This window comes from Plectropomus leopardus, chromosome 2 (genome assembly GCF_026936395.1).
Source record: "Plectropomus leopardus strain MGB_pleo_1.0 chromosome 2, ASM2693639v1, whole genome shotgun sequence".
NCBI lineage: Eukaryota > Metazoa > Chordata > Actinopteri > Perciformes > Serranidae > Plectropomus > Plectropomus leopardus.
In genome coordinates, this window is record NC_142177.1 from 34,192,634 (window position 1) to 34,210,175 (window position 17,542).

Genomic DNA, 17,542 nt, shown 5'->3' on the forward strand with positions numbered 1-17,542 from the left:
GTTCATTAAAAACAATATTACATTATCTAAAAAAAAAAACCCAAAAACTAGTAGAGAGATATTATTCAAACACTGTGTCAGAATTAGTGCTCAGTTAATTTACATTTGACAAACAATATTTTTATTGTTTGTGAATCAGAGAGAATCTGAGCGTCTCTTGGAGGGTTTGAAGAGAATGAGTCTTTAACGCCATCTAGTGTCAGAGATGCAGCATTACATCAGATCTCATCAAGTCAGTTTTATTTATGTAGGTTATCTCAACATTTACAATTCTCAAAGAGCTTCACCAACTTTGCAGCACAATATAACCTCTGCTGTTGTGGAATAAGGTACTAAAACAGAGGCAGAAATATCACAATCTAGAAAAAATACTCAGCTACAAGTAAAAGTCCAGAAATTCATAGATACTTGATGAAAAATACAGAAGTATTATCTAAGCCTGCTTAAAGCAAAAAGTACTGCGTTGTGCTGAGTGGCTTTTTCTTGCAAGTGTTATATTAATCTGTTTGTATCACCATTCAATACATGTATAACATTTTAATGTTGTAGTTTAACAATGTGTTCAAACTTTGTACAGCCTCATACTGGGTAGATTACTAGTATAATACTGCATCATATCATATGATTTATGATGTTATTAGGATCCTTATTAGCTAATGCATAAGCATCATTGTAGTTTTTTTTTAATGTGTAGCCTATAGGCCTAATAGCTTGTACTGCCTAGTTACTTGTATCAAATATTTTAAGTAGCCTAAATGAAGTGAAGTAAAAAGTACAATAACTCCCCCAAAACAAGTGTGTCAAAATTGTAGGCTACTTAAAAGAAATTTAACCCGGAAATTATTATTTGTAAATCGATTACTCACTGCATGTCCTTGCATTTGTGAAGAAACCTTCTTCCAAAAAAAGTAAATTTCTTTACGAAATTAAAAGAAAAAGTGGAAAAAAAACTGCAAAACTAAATCGAAACATCCTCTTATAAACTCTCACACAACTCGTGCAGAATAATCAGTCTCATTTATGCAGTCCTTCACACAAACACGCATTTTTCTCTAAAACGTAACACACTTTTGTAGCGTGCCCCGAGCATGCTGGGAACGCACGTGCATGAAAACGCTGCTCAAGAGGGGCTTGTGCGCACGCGCGAGCCGAAGGCGGTCAAGTCACGAGCGGAAGTGTTTCGTATTTTTACGTTTTAGCGAAAACGCGTGTTTGTGAAGCACTGAGCACACCACCGGAGACGCGAGACCTGGATTACACTGTTGAGTTCGTAAACAGAAGTTTCGGTGCCGTTTTTTAGTTGTTAATTTGAAGTTGTTTACTTCACGAGGGATGTTTGTTTTGTTTTGGCTTTACATTCGCTCGCGAGAGGACAACAACGTTTTCTTCAGAGCTCAGCACCGGTGAGGATTTTACTGCATTTGGTCATTTTGCGGGTGAAGTATTATTTTAAGTTGCGTAGCTACACAGCGGGGTACATGAGGAAAAGTAGGCCCGCGCAGAGACTCGGCGCAGGAAGCCTCAGAAAAAGCCTCCGCAGCTGTTTGTAGCTCACTGCAGAGACAATTCAATAACAGTGTGAAAGTTACAATATGGAGACAGCAGAGGGACAAATTAAAACTCTGAGGGATCACTGCCAGATTTACAGATTTACAGGACGACAAAAGCACAACAGCGCCTCTTCCTCTTTCAACTCCTCATCACCAAAAACAACACAAACCTCTCCTGCATGACTAATCAGGCCAGAAAAATTATCTTCTCATCCCAAACTGCCCAAAGGCCAAAAAACAACCCGACAAACCAACACATAAGCAAAAAGAAACTCAAAATAATTCAAAATAAATGACAAAAAAATGAATTAGAAAAAGACTGGAAATTAATATTCTGTCTGTTGGATAATTGATTAATCAGCCAATAATTTCAGCTGAACTATTTTTTTAACAGAAAGCGTGTTTTATAAAGTCCTATATTTGTATGAAAAAATATTTTTTTCAAAGTAATTAGTAACTAAAGCTGCCAGATTCTTGTAGTGAAGTAAAAAATACAATATTTCTCTCGGTATTGGAGTGTAAAAGTGTAAAGGAGCATGAAAAGAAAATTATCTTCATTCCACCTCTTTTTATATTTTTTAAAATGACAATTAATCAATGCTTAATTTAACTGATTTATAGATGAGGGAAAGTGCTTAAAATTTGCAGCCCGACAGAGGACCCCTCCAGTTACTGCCAATACGCAGACGGCACAAAGTCTGTAAAAATCTGTCATTCACTCTGAAATAACCAACCTGAAACATTTAAAATAGACACTGCACGCTCCCCTGCTTTCATCAGTTTCTGTGTTAACAGTCCCTTTTTATGTGCCTTTACCATGTGATTCAAATTTGTTTTTAAGTGTGAATCGTGTGTCAGTGGCGTCTCCAGGCGTCTTTCTTTACTCTGGGATGGCCCAAGTGGGACACTGACTTGTAGGGGCAGCATGATGTACGAGCACTGCTGCGTGCACATGCAATGACATAATTTACATTTTTTTGTTGTTTTTCTTCATATTTTTCTATCTATCGTAAATGATTTGTATTCTTTTCAACAAAGTTTCATATACTGTAATGCAAACATGAAGGAGCAGTAACGCAGAGGTAGTATGTGGGGATGCAGTTGTTCATCACCGTGTGTCACTGGGAGCTGAGAGTCAACAGGTTTTTATTCCACGCAATCACAGCTCCAGCACATTTCAGTGATTACACGTCCCTCTGTGGCCGAATGTGTGCAAGTGAAATCAGCTGCCGAAATGAAGAACTTGCAGCCTCCCGGGCCTCGCCGGCTGATGGGAGAAGTGGTTAGGGGGAAAAATGAAATGTAATCAACAAAAAAGGCTCTGCTTCCGGTTTAATTTGATGGATTTTTACCGACAAAAAGTCTGATACATTTCCTGATTTAATGTAAATGATGAGTTTCAGTCGAGCTGAACTGGATAATTTAGCAGTAAGGAAAAAAAAGCTAATCCGCAGTAAAAGAGGCAAACCATAAATTGAAGGTCGCCTTTCAGTCCGTCAGCATGACTGACAGGTGACCTTCACAACGCGCAAATCTGAGCCTCTCAGCAGAGACTTTAAGCTTAGGGTTAGAAGATGAAGGCGCAAAAATAAATCTCAAAACAGATTTCATAAACTGAAGTTTATTTAACGTGGAAGAGCAAGAAATGTGCTGCTAGCCTCATGTGAGAGGAAACATGGTGCAAACATTTAGGAATGCTGACCCCGAAGTTAACTTTAAGACACTCACTTCTAATCAAAATTAAAAAGAGCAAAGAGACAACGCCTAACGCGGGTGAATGTTGGCCTGGTGATACATCACCGTCTTTAAGAAGCTGTACTGGGCTGAGATATGAAGCTAGAGTGATGATACTGGTACTAAATAACGCTCCAAAACTAGGCTACATTTTGGTAAGAAACAGTATCTAAAGATGTCCGAATGAAAACGGGCTCCGCGGTTCCCATTGGTCGCCCCTTTACAGACATGCCCACTTTATGCTGGTCTCATGCAGTTTTGGGAAAAAATATTGTTGTTTTTTTTTTTGCACACAGTATAAATGTGTTATTTCTGCTTATTGTATTTGAATATTTCTGCATATTGGGGTCCCTAAACAGTCTTGAATTTGATACCATTTACGATCTGAGCGCACAGGTGCAGCTCATCAGTCTGATGTGTGTGCATAGCAACAGAGCTGCGGCTAAAACTAAATTAAAGAAGTTCACTACAGCGCTGTGCCGACTGACTGCAGACTAGTCAACGTTGTGAAAGTATCGGGTCTAAGTGACGCCCTAATGGTCGTATGTCTCACCGTTACACGAATGAATCAGAGAAAGCAACTAAACTGGAGCTCCAGAAGAGTGCAGATTCTCTCATTTGATTCCCAAATCAACACAATCTGGTAAGAATTGCTTCACCTTGTCAATATGGATTTAAAAACTGTATTGAAAATGCAAAATTATGTAATTGTAAACATGCGATTAATTGTGATTGATATTGAAATCCCGCGATTAATTGCAATTTTAAAAATAAATCGTTTGACAGCCCTATTTAGAATCTACCCCAAAGCAAAACTGATCAGTGTAAAACAACATTTAAAGTCGCGTAAATAAAGTTCACAAAAGTGCATACGAACATTGATAACCCGAATATGCATCTTTTAACATTTATTGAGGGTCGACGTTATGACTCTTGTATTTTATCTCTGCTTGTTTTTTGCCGTTTCTTGATGTTTTTGCTGCTCTGCATGTTATGCTTAGTGTGTTTTGTTGCTTCTTGCTGCGTGCATGACTGTTTGTGCTAAAAAGCTTTTGTTTTGTACTGTTGTTCTGCTGTTTCTTGTTGCTTCGCATGGCTCGAGATCTGTCTTGAGAGTTCCAGTTTGTGTCGTTGTTGCTGTCTTTATGGCACCCTGCTGCTGTTTTTAGGTGAATTTGGTCATTTTATAGCTATCAAAACATCTTGCTAAAGGACTACAGTTGAAACTTAGGCTGATGACCGACACTGGCACATTTACAGAAGTGTTAAATAACGTGTGTTGTCCTTTTAGATAAAACAAATTAAATGAAAAGCCATCTTTGCTTTAGTTTGGTTGAAATAAACACGAAATTCACCCAGTTAGGTGCAAAAAATGTGCTGCCTCTGTAAACGAATACAGTTTATTTCTCTGTGTGTGGAGGGTTTACTGATAGCGATTTAGTGGCTGTTTCAAAAAGGGTCTCACTCTTTGGCAAAAAGCTCGGTCTCTGTTGAGATCTTTTCCACAAGGTTGTCAGAAACTTAAAATACCAATCTGAACCAATCTGTTAGTGACAAAAACAAACACTTTTAGCAGACATGCTGCACAAATTCCCAGAGTCGTTACATTGCAGCCTGTTTCACTGCTGCCGGCTGCAGCGCTCTCCCTCAATACTGGACACACTTCAACACAAAAACATTACAAAATAGGTTCCAGGCTGAAAAATACCAAAGTTACTCTTTAATGCAATCAGTGTTTTGCATTTTGTTTGGTTTCATTCTTCTGTTTGAGTGTTTTTCCAGACTCGACTGCTGCAGCTGTCAGTGTTTCTCTGTGCTTACCCTTTACAAAACAGCTAATAAATAAAAGTATTTTGTGCAGTTGCCTGAAAGTAGGAATAACAAAGGGGGATTATTCTTCCCTTGATTCACATAAACTGGAACCAAATTTCACTTGCTTTGGCAGCCGTCTTTCACTCAGGCGTTTCTGGGGATTCCCCCCCATCAAGCACAGCTCTTCTCTTGTTGAAGAAAATCCAGCAGGGTGGATGATTTACACGAGAGCCTCGAGGCTTTTCTCTTAACTTTTTCTCTCTGCTGCTTTTCCTGAAATACAGACAAGAGTTTGAAATCGACTTGGTTGTTTTTCTCCACTGGACACTCGCCAGATCCATGGAAAACAAAGATGCATCTGTCCTTCGGGCCTCTTTAAACAACCTTTGAGCACTGTTTGTTTTCCTCGCTGAAACCATGAGGAGGACCGGGTCACTTTTGTGGCTGACAATGTGGCTTGATTTCAGCGAAGATAGAGAGCACTTAGTGATGCCAAACCTCTGCCAGCGCAACACTTTTACACTCATAAACACAGTTTCTGTCAGGCCAGAAATGACCGTTAATGTGTCGACTAAAAGCAGGATGAACTTCAGGCCACAATCAGGTGAAAAAAAACACTTAGAGAAGTTTGTTGACCCCGTAAACATCCTTTACTAAAATGGAATCAAATGTCTTTCTTAATTTCATGGTTAGACATTTAAAAAGGGCAGAAATCCCATATCAGATCGTTTCCGAATATCCTCCTGACAAGTGGTCAAAGTGGTTCAAACCCACAAAACTTTAATCTAAATTCTAGTGGAAATCACAAACCAATAATGTCAGAGTGAATTTGGGAGACTATGTTGAAAAATAATGCCAGAAAGATCCAGAGTATTTCCATCTGTGGACTGGTGCAGCCGTAAAGAGCATCTGTCTTGGGTTTGAACGTTTCACTGAGAAACAACTTTTGCGAACAAAACAAGATGTAAAGATCCTGTCAGAACATTTGAAATAAGATGATTTAACCCTCTATGGTACGCATAATGATGCCAGTTAAAAACATTTTTTGGAAAGCTTTACATGCCCAATTTAATTAATTAAGAAATTACATGTAAATAATAAGAACTTTAATAAAAATTATTTATAATTCTCATGGAAAATTCGCAAAACTCTGAATGTTACAATCAGACAACATCGTACTTCAGTGGAAAAGCTTAAAGTATGAATATGCCAAAGCAGTGGTTCCCAACTGGTGGTCCGTGGTCTAAAAGTGGGTCACGAGTTGACCATGTATTGATGTAAGTGACTTGTTAACGTGTCAAGTTTGTAAAGAAAACACACTTAATTTTGAAGTACAGTACATTTCTGGGACAGAACTTTTATTTTGAAGTGCAATACGTTTTTTTCCCCATGTTATTTCTTTTATTAAAAAACATTGACGAGGGTGACAAGCAACTTAATAAGAGATGCCCCCCACTCCCACCAAAAAAAAAAAAAAAAAAAATTACCTGAAAAAACACAAAAACAAATTTTTGTTTTTTTCATTTTAATATATTATTAAGATAATTATAAATATAGTTTTCTGGACATTTCCCCCCATTTGTTGATAATATAATTATCATTTTAAAGGGTTAGATACTGTACATTAACAGATGTCCTGCAAATTGCATACAGTTAGTAAAAGGTGACGAAAAAATGCCTTGAAAATTAATTTTAAAAAAGAGGAAGTTTTATTTTTATTTTTTACTTATTTATTTATTTATTTATTTATTAACCAATTTCCTGCTAAGTTGTGAGCTGTGTCTTATTCAGCTGCTTATTGCTTTCTACCATGTTTTTTAAAGAAATCAAACCAAGGGTTAAACAATTCAAAATTAAACGTTACATATCTATTTTTATGTGTCCAATTTTCCCATATTCTAAAATTACAGAGAAAAGGTGTTTTCAGACCTTTTTTTTGAGGAGAGATGACAGAGCTGAACCATGTGAGGAGGGCCCGAAAAAAAGAGGTCAGCATGGCCTCCAGAAAGTCATGTTTCAGTGTAAACAGTGCTATCGGTTTCTTGAGGACCCAGGCTTTAAATACCGAGAAGCAACATGATAAAAAGGGTTAAGAGGAAACAAATGTGTCTGATAAACACAGGTTATAACAGATCTCACCTCAGGGGGGCAGTGTTTGACAGCCGGTCAGCCGGTGTCACGCTCCAGAGGACAAATTCCCCTCCAAGGTCTCCGCCTGTCTAGACAACTTGCAATTTTCCCCTATTTTGTGAGAGTGAGCGGAGAGAGTGCGAACATTTCTACCTGAACGGTTTAAACAGACAACTTCACAGCTTATCCGCTGTTGTCTTGTCTGAGCTGATGAAATTTGTCAACAAACAAAATGAAACTGAAATTGGGCTTCAAGGAGAAACAAGAGGCATATGGGACATCAGTCAGAGCAGGCTGATAAATGTCAGCGGCGGCAGCGGTGAGGTGCTGTCCTGTCCTCCTCCACGCTCTGGTCAGGTGGAGGAATATTTAAGATGCAGCGAGGTGTGTCCGCCGGTCTCAGCAGATTATTGGGTCTGCCTGTAATCCAGAAAAGGTCATAGCTCACCTTTAATCTCCTCCCAGGTGACATTACACAGGCCGTTATCACTACACGTCCTCAGGTGATTGATTGGAGGACATTATTAACATGGCAGTCACACAGTCCCGCCTCCAGATGAGAGACATCAGGTGATGATGTTCAGGATGTTACTGACTGCCTGTGGGAGTGAACGTGTGAGCTTAATAGTTTTTTATCAGTTGTACTGGTGCAGTCACTCACTGTGTGTGTGTGTGTTTGTGTGTGTGTGTGTGTGTGTGTGTGTGTGTGTGTGTGTGAGTGAGATGCATAAAAGGAAAACAAGTGTTAGCAAACAACAACTGACATACATTAACCCTTCAAATTGAAGCCCGCTTCAATATTACACACACTCGTGTCGCTCTGCACGCAAAATTTCAAAATCAAAGCTTTAAAAAAACATAATTTCTTAATATTATTCTCTACTTTCATTTTGTTATTTTTTTAACCAACATCAGGCCTAATAATAAATATCAGATATTCATTAATTTTCAGAATTTCCACCCTCTTTATGCCAGGTTTTTGTCATGATCCCACTATGCTCATAGATGAAAAAACAAACAAACAAAATAAGAATTACTTTCACTTTACTAAATGCAAAATAGATTTATTTTGGATCATCACATATGTCAATGATTTGCAGCAGCAGCACTGGTTGTGACAGGGCATGTATTTTCTCCATTTGCCAAATATGGTCAGAAATGATGTCATCAGGTGGAAAATAGTAAAAATTAGACAAAATTTCAAGGCAAAAGCCCAGAATGACACCCAAAAATAATACAATGTTTTTATGCTTTGATGGCTGTGGGATCAAAAATTGCAGTTTAAATGGGTTGTAATGATGCATTTTTTAGTATTTAACAGTATGAATGTATCAGTTTTGTTTAAACTGTGTATTTTAGACTTATTGTAGCAGCTGAGCCATTAACATGGTTTTACATATATGTGGTGCATCCTGCTAAGGAATGTTTTTACAAAGATTTCTTAAAGGTTTACAAATTATTTGGTAATCATCAACAAATACTTAATATAGTAACTCCTGCAATAACAAATTACAGCATTGTAACATACATATACATTAGTCAATGTTATAATTATCATTTCATTGGGTTAATTCAGTGTAAATGTATTATTTATTAATAATGGTCATTATGAAGTGTTAATATGTAATTTTGATATTTGATTGATTACTGTATATTTCAATGTGTACAGTATTTTAGACTGTTTTACTTTATATATGTGTGTGTGTGTGTGTGTGTGTGTGTGTGTTTCAACCTAAATAACTAAAATTTGTTTTTTTGACCTCTAAATCACAACTGGTTATTTATTTATTTTATATCTTCAGTTGCAAGTTTTTAGGCCCATCAATTAAAAAAAATCCAAATCCTGAAGATATTACAAGTAATTCAGTTTGATATAACTTCCTAATGAGCTCATGAGAACATAAACACAGTCTCATTTTCTTTTCTTTATACTTGAATAAAAGAAAATAAAAAAAAAACAGGATTATTGACTTTAGATGTGGGTTTCTGACATGCAAAGCGATCCGCGTAAGTTAAAACAAACAATCTGTCCGTGGCGTTTTTACCCAGAACTGCTGCTTTCATGGAGCTGGAATAAACAGCGAGTGGAGTCCATCCATCACACTCTTCAGGGCAGACTGACAGCTGAGTGGAGGGGGCGCGGAGCTGGAGAGGAGGATGATAGATTGAATTGCTTTGACTAATACTGGCAGAGGGAGACGTTTCACGGTGGCTGTCCTCTCTACCCTCGCTATCCTGCTGCCTCCACATCACCGCTCCAATCCATCTCACACTCAGATGTCTCAATGCCCCCCACTCACTCACTCACACGCACACAGCACACGAAACACACACATGCGCTGCAGTCTGGTTAGGCTATGACACGCCGACATTTGCCAGGAAGGTGTTGTGAATGATAAGAGAGGGGGGCATGAGTGATTGCGAAACTCCTTGCTGTGGCTCCCTCGGAGACACCCATTAGATTGGAGGAGAATTGATGGGGACATTTGTCTCTCTGCACTGAGTTTTTTCTTCATTTGAGTTCAAAACGTGGGGTTTTTTTTAGAGGAGGAGCAGCAGGGGTTAGACGTTTTGGTGCCCCGTGTGTGTGCAGCGGAGTTCACTGACTCGTCTCTTAATGGGACTTTCTGCTACGGCCCTTCCTGTGTCCTGTGTCCTTTGTTTCCCCGTCCTGTCCTTGTAATGTGTCTCGTGACATTTTCTGTCGCGATGCATGTTTGTGAAATCACAATCAGCACTTGCAGTCAGCGTTTGTTGTGGATGGCTGTGTAACACGTTTAGATGGGAATATGCAGCGTTGCAAACTTGTTTGTGTTTGAAAAATCTGCATCATCGGCAGTTTAGATACACAGTCAACGTTTATTTAGGATTCACCAGTTTGACTTTTGTCTTACCTGATGGCTAAACCATCAGACTGACCCTAACCATGCATTGTTTTAATGCATCAGTCAGCATCTGTATTTATCCAACACTGTTGTAGTCAAGACCACCTAATTTAAACAAAGTCATGGCCAACACCGGAGTATCGAGACCAAGACAGGACAGCCCGGTCCCATTAGCAGGGCGTCAAATATCGTCACTTTGTCACGCCCCTTGGCACGTTACATTGATGCTAGTGGCAGCTCAAAGCGTCTTTATGAGATGCATCGGCTCTCAGCTAACTCCAATATAAACCCATCTGCAGCAGTTCTTGATGCTGACAAATCTGACACACTATAAAGAGGGAGAGAGTCTGTGTAGGGCGTGAAGGATGGGAGTTGAAAAGGTCAAAACCAACCAGACTTTCAGGAGACCTCGAGACCGCAGCTCGAGTCCTGTGTGAAACCAAAAGTCAGTGCTGTTTGAAGGTAACATTACGCAATTTACATACTCATGTGATGCATTTACATCACTTTATGTAACAAATGTACTGTTTTTGAGCCAAAACACGATTTATTTTCATAACCTAACCACGACTGTTTGACAACAATAACCACACGTTACAATGTGTTTCAGCTGTGCGTCACATATGTCAGGTCAAGACCGGGCCAGAGCAAATCCCACACTGCACGATACTTACAATAAAATGTGGAACATTAAACCTTAGACACTCATCAAATTAATCTAAACAATCCTAATTTCCATTAAAACACCAACAGAGTGAAAACTCCTCTTCATTCACCTCTTTTTTCCATACGGGTACTGCATGTGAGACACGTCTTCATAAAATAATCAAAAAGCACTGCAGAGATAATTTGTATGTGTGGGAGTTTTTCTTTGTTTTCTGTGAGCAAAACAAATACAAACAAACAGTAAGGAGCTAAAACAATGGAACCAAATTTATTCAACACTCCTTTTTTTGCTCGTTGGTAGTTGTGGTCTTGACAGGTCTGAAAGTAAAATCCCGAGTCCTCTTTGTCTGAAACAAGACCGATTAAAAAGTCAGAGATGAGACTGGGACCTTCAAAAAGTGACCTTGAGACCAAGACCGGAGAACCACAGCACTGTCCAACAGATCAAATAAATGCATCCCCGTAAACTTTAGCTTCCTGACAAAACATTAAATAGCAGACTACATTTTCAGGGCCAGATAATTTATAAAGAAAGATAAATACAAAATGATCAAGACTATGATTTGTACAAAGGAAAGCATGTTAATCACAACCTACAAGGTCATGTGGCAGCGATACTGTAATGTGTTGAACCCTCCTAGTTATGAATCCAACATTTATTTTCAGGGTTTGCTGCTTTTATTGCTGGAATTTGTCCATTAAATTACAGTTAATTGAAAATTAAGTCAGTTTTAATGGCCACTGTCACTGAACTGGGGTCAAATGAGTTTGTGTCCTTTCTTGCATAACTCTGCAGCGCAGCACAGCGGGGGAGGACACGGATATATGTGTCCATGCATGCCATTCTGCGTGTGCGAGACCCATCGACTAATTGAAGCAGTATCTCTAAATGTCACCCTGAATCCGTCCATCACCTCAAAATATGGCTTCCATGGCTGATTTGGGGGCATGGTGAGCGGCCGCACAAAAGCTCAAATGTCATCCAGTGTGTGTGTGCGTGCGTGCGTGCGTGCGTGCGTGCGTGCGTGCGTGCGTGCGTGCGTGTGTGTGTGCACGCGCTCAGAGTGGCATGTGCTGACAGAACATCCTTACACTTGCTGACTAGCTGTGAACAGGAGTGGAGACGTCTTTGGTGACAGTCAGAAATATTCCCCTCCACTCATCACATGTGAAGCCATGACTTTGACGGTGATCTTGGAAAAAAAGGAAAACAGGCGAGGCCCCCGCCTCCGCTGTGACGGTGGGAGGCGGTGGGCGCTGAAACACGTCTGACGTTGCAGGAAGGAGATACATTGAGGAGAGGAGGGAGGAATACAAAACGGGGGGAAAAAAAAAACAGTCAGTGACGCAGAAGTCACACCTCATGCTCACAGGACTTATCTCCTTGGCAACTATCTCCGCCCGCTTCACCAATTGAAATTGTCTCTGTCTCTGTGTTTCCATCTCTTTCATTAGCTGTCTCAAAGTTAATGTGCCTTTGAATTAAATTACGCATTCTGTCTGAGTGGCCCGACGCAGAGTACCCTGTCTAATTTCATCTTCCTTTGGACAGACTTGAAACAGACGCACATATTTCATGAAGCTGCCAAACACTGTTAACCTTGGATTTCCCTCTTAGGCATCGCCAAATTTTATTTGGTGACATAAAGCTGCGATGCCAGACAGGAAGTGAAAGTGCTACATGTGGCGTGTTTCCGTTGGCAGAGAGGAGAGGGCAGAAATTTACACTGGTGTTATTTTTGGCCCTCCACCCCGCAGCGCCACCCTGCGCGCCCTCTGACTGCCATCACACTGCCCGGTGGCACTGAGCTAATGATGTCATCATTTCAAGCCATCTCTCAGCTGGACCTCTTGACCCCGGAGCTCGTGCCAGGGACATATTAGTGAGGATGTGGTGGTGTGCAGCTGTGAACATGACAAAACACTCGCATGCCAAGATGTTTTCGAAGTGCTGCAGAAGTCTTTATGATCGACTCGAGCCGCTTGAAAATATCGCACAGATTTGTGCTCACAGGCCCTCGACAGAAACTGAAACACTGATGGCGTGCTCGGAGCTCGAGGGAAATGGCTTCATATTTGCTGCCTAAGACAGAAATCAAAACACTGCTGATGATGTATGGCTGGGTTAAAACATAACTTACTCCCTGTCGGCCTCAGCGGTTATGGCCAGGAGGAGCCGACCTTTGGCCGATGTAATAGCTGTGATTTGTCTTTGGCTTGTCATGACACAAAATCATGGTGGTTTCCTGAGTGGTGACCAGTCCACAATGACAACTTGCGGCCCGTCCTTGCATCCTCAAAACTCCCTCTGTGATGGTGAAATAGACGGGGACGAGCCATTATTTTGCTTCAGCTGCTGGGATGTGGGAGGCAGCTGTCAGCGAGAAAGGCCTGTCAATCAACCCGAGCCTGTGGCAGCTGACAAGGTCATTAGGCTTCATGTGACTTCCACGTCCCTGCATCAGCAGATTACCGTTCACGTTTACGTGTCAACATAAAACTACATGTGATCCAACTAACTGCACTGACTGTCTTAACCCTTTAAAACCAGAGCAAATTGGCTTGATTTTTTTATCAAAAGAAATTGGGAAAAAGGCAATGAGCAGCAAAGGAAATGTCCCACAATTTGCAAGAAGAAAGAAGAAAAAAAATGACCTTTAGTTATTCAAAAAAAAAGGAGAACAAAAATACATTTTAAAAGAAAACAAGGCTAACAAAACTGGAAAAAACTGCTTTAAAATGATAATAATTCTGAAATTGTATAATTTAAAATATGTAATTATGATAATTAGAAATGTAGCTTTTCTCCAGCTTTTTTCCCTAGCTTTTTAAAAAATAATTTTCTAAATCTACTAATTTAATTTCTGTAGAACATTTCTCACCAAGATGCTTGTTGCTTTTCCCTCATCATTTTTTTAAAGCTCTGGATTCAAAGCTTTAAATACTTTTGAAAGGCGTCTGAAAGCAGCACAAGGAAAGTGATGTCGCTCCAGGTTTCAGAGGGTTAAAGAACTGTACACACATTCATGGGGCGATCGCTTACTTAAATATGTGAATCACAGCTCTCAATGGAAATCCCTGGTTGTATTTCAGCCCGTCACTCAAAGCAGATCTATTTTTGCGTGTGCATGAACCCTTTGGGACTTTCTGCCGTCACTCAGTGTGTCACATCTTCACAATGGGCTCTCAATCCACGGAGGACTTTTAGACCCACTTTCTCAGCACGTCTTCAGCCGCAGTAAAACAGATGAACCTCGTGCTAAACCGCCGCTCTCTGTACATCCATGTAAAAGGTTACTGCATTATTCATAATGGAGATATGCCGTGCTTTCAAATAATTTAACCGGCGGACCATTTTCGAAATGCATGTCAATCCTGTTCAGATTTAGCTCTATAAAACACACGCAAGGCAGCGTTTCCAGCAGGATTAAATTCACACACTCAAAAACATCATCTTACAGTTTGACTTGTTCTCGCTTCAATAGCACACGAAATCCTCATACCTAAAGACGTTTTTTGTCAAAGCAGCCTAAAATGATCCTTATGTTTGAGTCTTTTCTGCTCTGATGAAAAGCAGAGACAACGTGGACTGTTTGTTTGATGTGACTGGATGAAACTTGGTTCTCTTTTGTTGACGCTAATAGCAAACGGATCGGCGCTTGCATAGTGCGTCTCTTGTCATTCGTACAAGGCTACCATACTAGGTGCCAGTTGCTAATCTATTTTTTTTTTTAAACATTTGTCCACAATTACATGCCATCACGAGCAACTTGAGGTTCAGCATTTTGCTAAGGACAACATGCAAACTGGAAAATCCAGGGATCAAACCACCAACCTTCCGATTAGTGTACAACCCACTCTGCCTTCTGTACCACAGCCGGTCCTGTCCACGTAGCACCTACATTAGACTTTTGCAGCGGTATAAAAACATTTAGCTAGATCTAATTTGAGTACCGTCATACTAACGTAATGTGCACAACCCCATTGCCAGAATAAATGTGTGCATTGTTCATTTCTGCAAACCGCAGATACATTATAATACATTGTTGTGCAGCAGATACACTGAAATTTTACCTTTTTTAATGTGGTTTCATTCATTCAGTTTTTTTAAAGACCCAGAAAAAAAAACATTAAGGGTGAACCCTCATTTTCAGTGGTGCTGGGGTACATACAACATTCAGCTCAAAACAGTTATCAGTACAGAAAAATACAAGGCTTGCACAATTAAAAAAAAAAATATCGAAAAACACTGACAGTTGCATTAAAAACAATGACCATCAGTGACAGTGTTTAACATCTGGTTAGGTTTACACAGAAAACACTTGGTTTTAGTTGGGAAAAGACCATGTTTTGGCTCGAAATACTTGCCTTTGGTGGCATTATTCAGGCATGAAACACAGTGATGTCTCTGTAAAAAACAACTGCTTTTCATGGCACTATCCTCAGTGGAAACACAGCGATGGGTGACTAGAAAACACCCACGTTTGGTGGCCAAAAAGCCACTAGAAACACAGCAATGACTCTAAACACAGATGGTTTTGATGTTTGTTGGTCTCAAACAGTGGTCTGCAGCTCCTCATGCAAGAAACTATATATGACAAAAAATCCAGTGTTCGTTCTTATTGTGTTAGTATGTTTATTACAGTTTTGCTTTTCTCTTAGGTAAGAGAAAAATTCTCGAATGGTCCAGAGCACATTTAACAAGATAATAGAAAAACATTTCAGCTTTCACAGTCCACAAATTGTCCAACATAAGGAAAAATATATTTTATAATTGATGAATATTTTTAAAAAAAAATGCATTTATGTCATTTATTAAATGTAGATGGGGTTTTAGAGGAATTATAATGACTGACTATTAAATTGAATTGCTAAATGGATACTACTATACTCTTTCTATTGATCCCAATTACTGTAATTTCAGTTACTGTGGGTACCTGTGCTTATAGTGTTTAGGGGGCGTTACCTATAATTCGGGTGGATAAGAGTGTTTGGTGTATCTGGAGTTGACTTTTATTTTTTCTCGTACCAAAAAATCAAGAGAAAATATAAGAGAATGTTGCTGCATGAGGCTCGTTGATTTTAGTGTGATCTGTCCGATGTTTTGTTAAGTAAGATATAAATAGATATTGATGAGATGCACAAAGAGTGAGGGGACTGTTCACAAACAAGCATATAAATCAGCCAGTTATCTTAAGATAGCAGTTGGGACGAGAAAAAAGGCTCTTTATTGGGATAGTGTCTCATGAAGCAGTTCATTTCAGGATGTTTTCATTTGTTTTTTGCTTCTTTTTTCCACATGCTTTGTACATGCAAGAGCAGAACGTGTTTGTAAGTGTGTCCCCTAATCTCATGTGGGATAGAACGAAACAATGATATGATGTTGTTGAAACGTAAAAATGTAATGTATTGGTGGTTTGCAGAAATGTACGATGCCAACATTTTCTTTGGGCAACCGCGAGAGAAATTGACAGCTGACAATGGGTATTAAAGCATTTACATGAAAAAGAAAAAAATCTATTTGGTGATGAATTATATGCATATTTGCGCGTGCCGATGCCTGTATTTACAACCACCGTCTACGTAATATTGAGGGCCTTAGCCGTGCTCTAAAAGCAGTGCAGTCGGCTTGTTGTTTCTAGCCAGAGAGTTACATGAGAAACAGATGTTCACTTAATCTTAGCCTCACGGGTCCATCTGTGCCTCCTGTAGTATTGTCTGCCGTCATGAGCAGCAATTATACTATTTTTTTATGTCTCTAACATGCTCACAGTAGCCAGTCTGAGGGCAAAGGCAGAGACTTCGCCTGGAAAGCCAGTCATATTGCCCTTTCCACTGGCACTGCTGCACAGAGCCTGAGGGCTGCTGGGTGTAAGAGGCTGTCCTTGGTTTCTGTTCCTCTGCAAATCTATTGTGTGTTTGTGTGTATTTCTGTGAGTGTAGAGAAAGACAGAGACAGCAAATGACTGATGATGGTGTGATACTGCAGCTCGGTCACTCATCTTTGTGTCCTAAAATTGAAGGGATTGCACCGGCGATAGATAATGTTAGATGAGTCGTGTGTGTGGGCGGAGGGTTACCAGACGCACATTTAAATCACATTGAACCAAACGTAATTTTCAGGGTGATGAAGATTCATGCTGAGTCGTTTTGTTAATATCTCCACAACTGAAGTTAAATTACAATCACCAGTTTGAATGATACAATATGTTGATGTAGTATAAAACTTGCACAGGATTTATTAAAGTTTTCACAATTAGTTTTTCATATAAACTAAAGTTTAAACATGTTACCCTCTAATAGATCACCTTCTCTAAAGCTGCTTTGTACAAATAATTGAAGAAGTTTGAAGTCTGCTTTTGTTTTCAGTTGTTGTATGTAAATCTGGCGCATCCCAGTGTTGGTACAAAAGAAACCCACTGTACAGTTTTCTACAAACAACTTTAAGCATCAGAATAATTAAAAGCTGTTTTTAAAGCTCAGACGAAGACCAGCAATGGTCAAAACATGTCGACTTTTTATGATTTAGAAGGGGACAGTGCCATGAAAAGCGTTTGGTTTTCACCGAGACATCTGCAGCATTTTCAGTGGTGATTGTTCCACCAAAACTGGGTGTTTTAAGGCAAAACATCACCTTTTCCTTCATCATTATCAAGTGCTTTGTGCCTAGACCTAAACACACATTGAAATCAAAGTTTCAACAAATCTGCTTCATAATAATGTACAAATGCTACGTATTTTTGGTTTGCAGAAATGTACAATGCT

General features: G+C 39.5%; 1 protein-coding gene across 2 annotated transcripts in view; it reads left to right on the plus strand.

The window, feature by feature from the left end:
* Positions 1-1,158: 1,158 nt before the first annotated feature.
* The window catches only part of lrrc38b (leucine rich repeat containing 38b), a 64,299-nt gene continuing 47,915 nt past the window's right edge, over positions 1,159-17,542 (plus strand). For both annotated transcript variants that reach the window (XM_088069323.1, XM_088069321.1), the window contains exon 1: positions 1,159-1,403. The gene's annotated coding sequence lies outside the window, so the exon portion shown is untranslated. The remainder of the gene's footprint in view (positions 1,404-17,542) is intronic.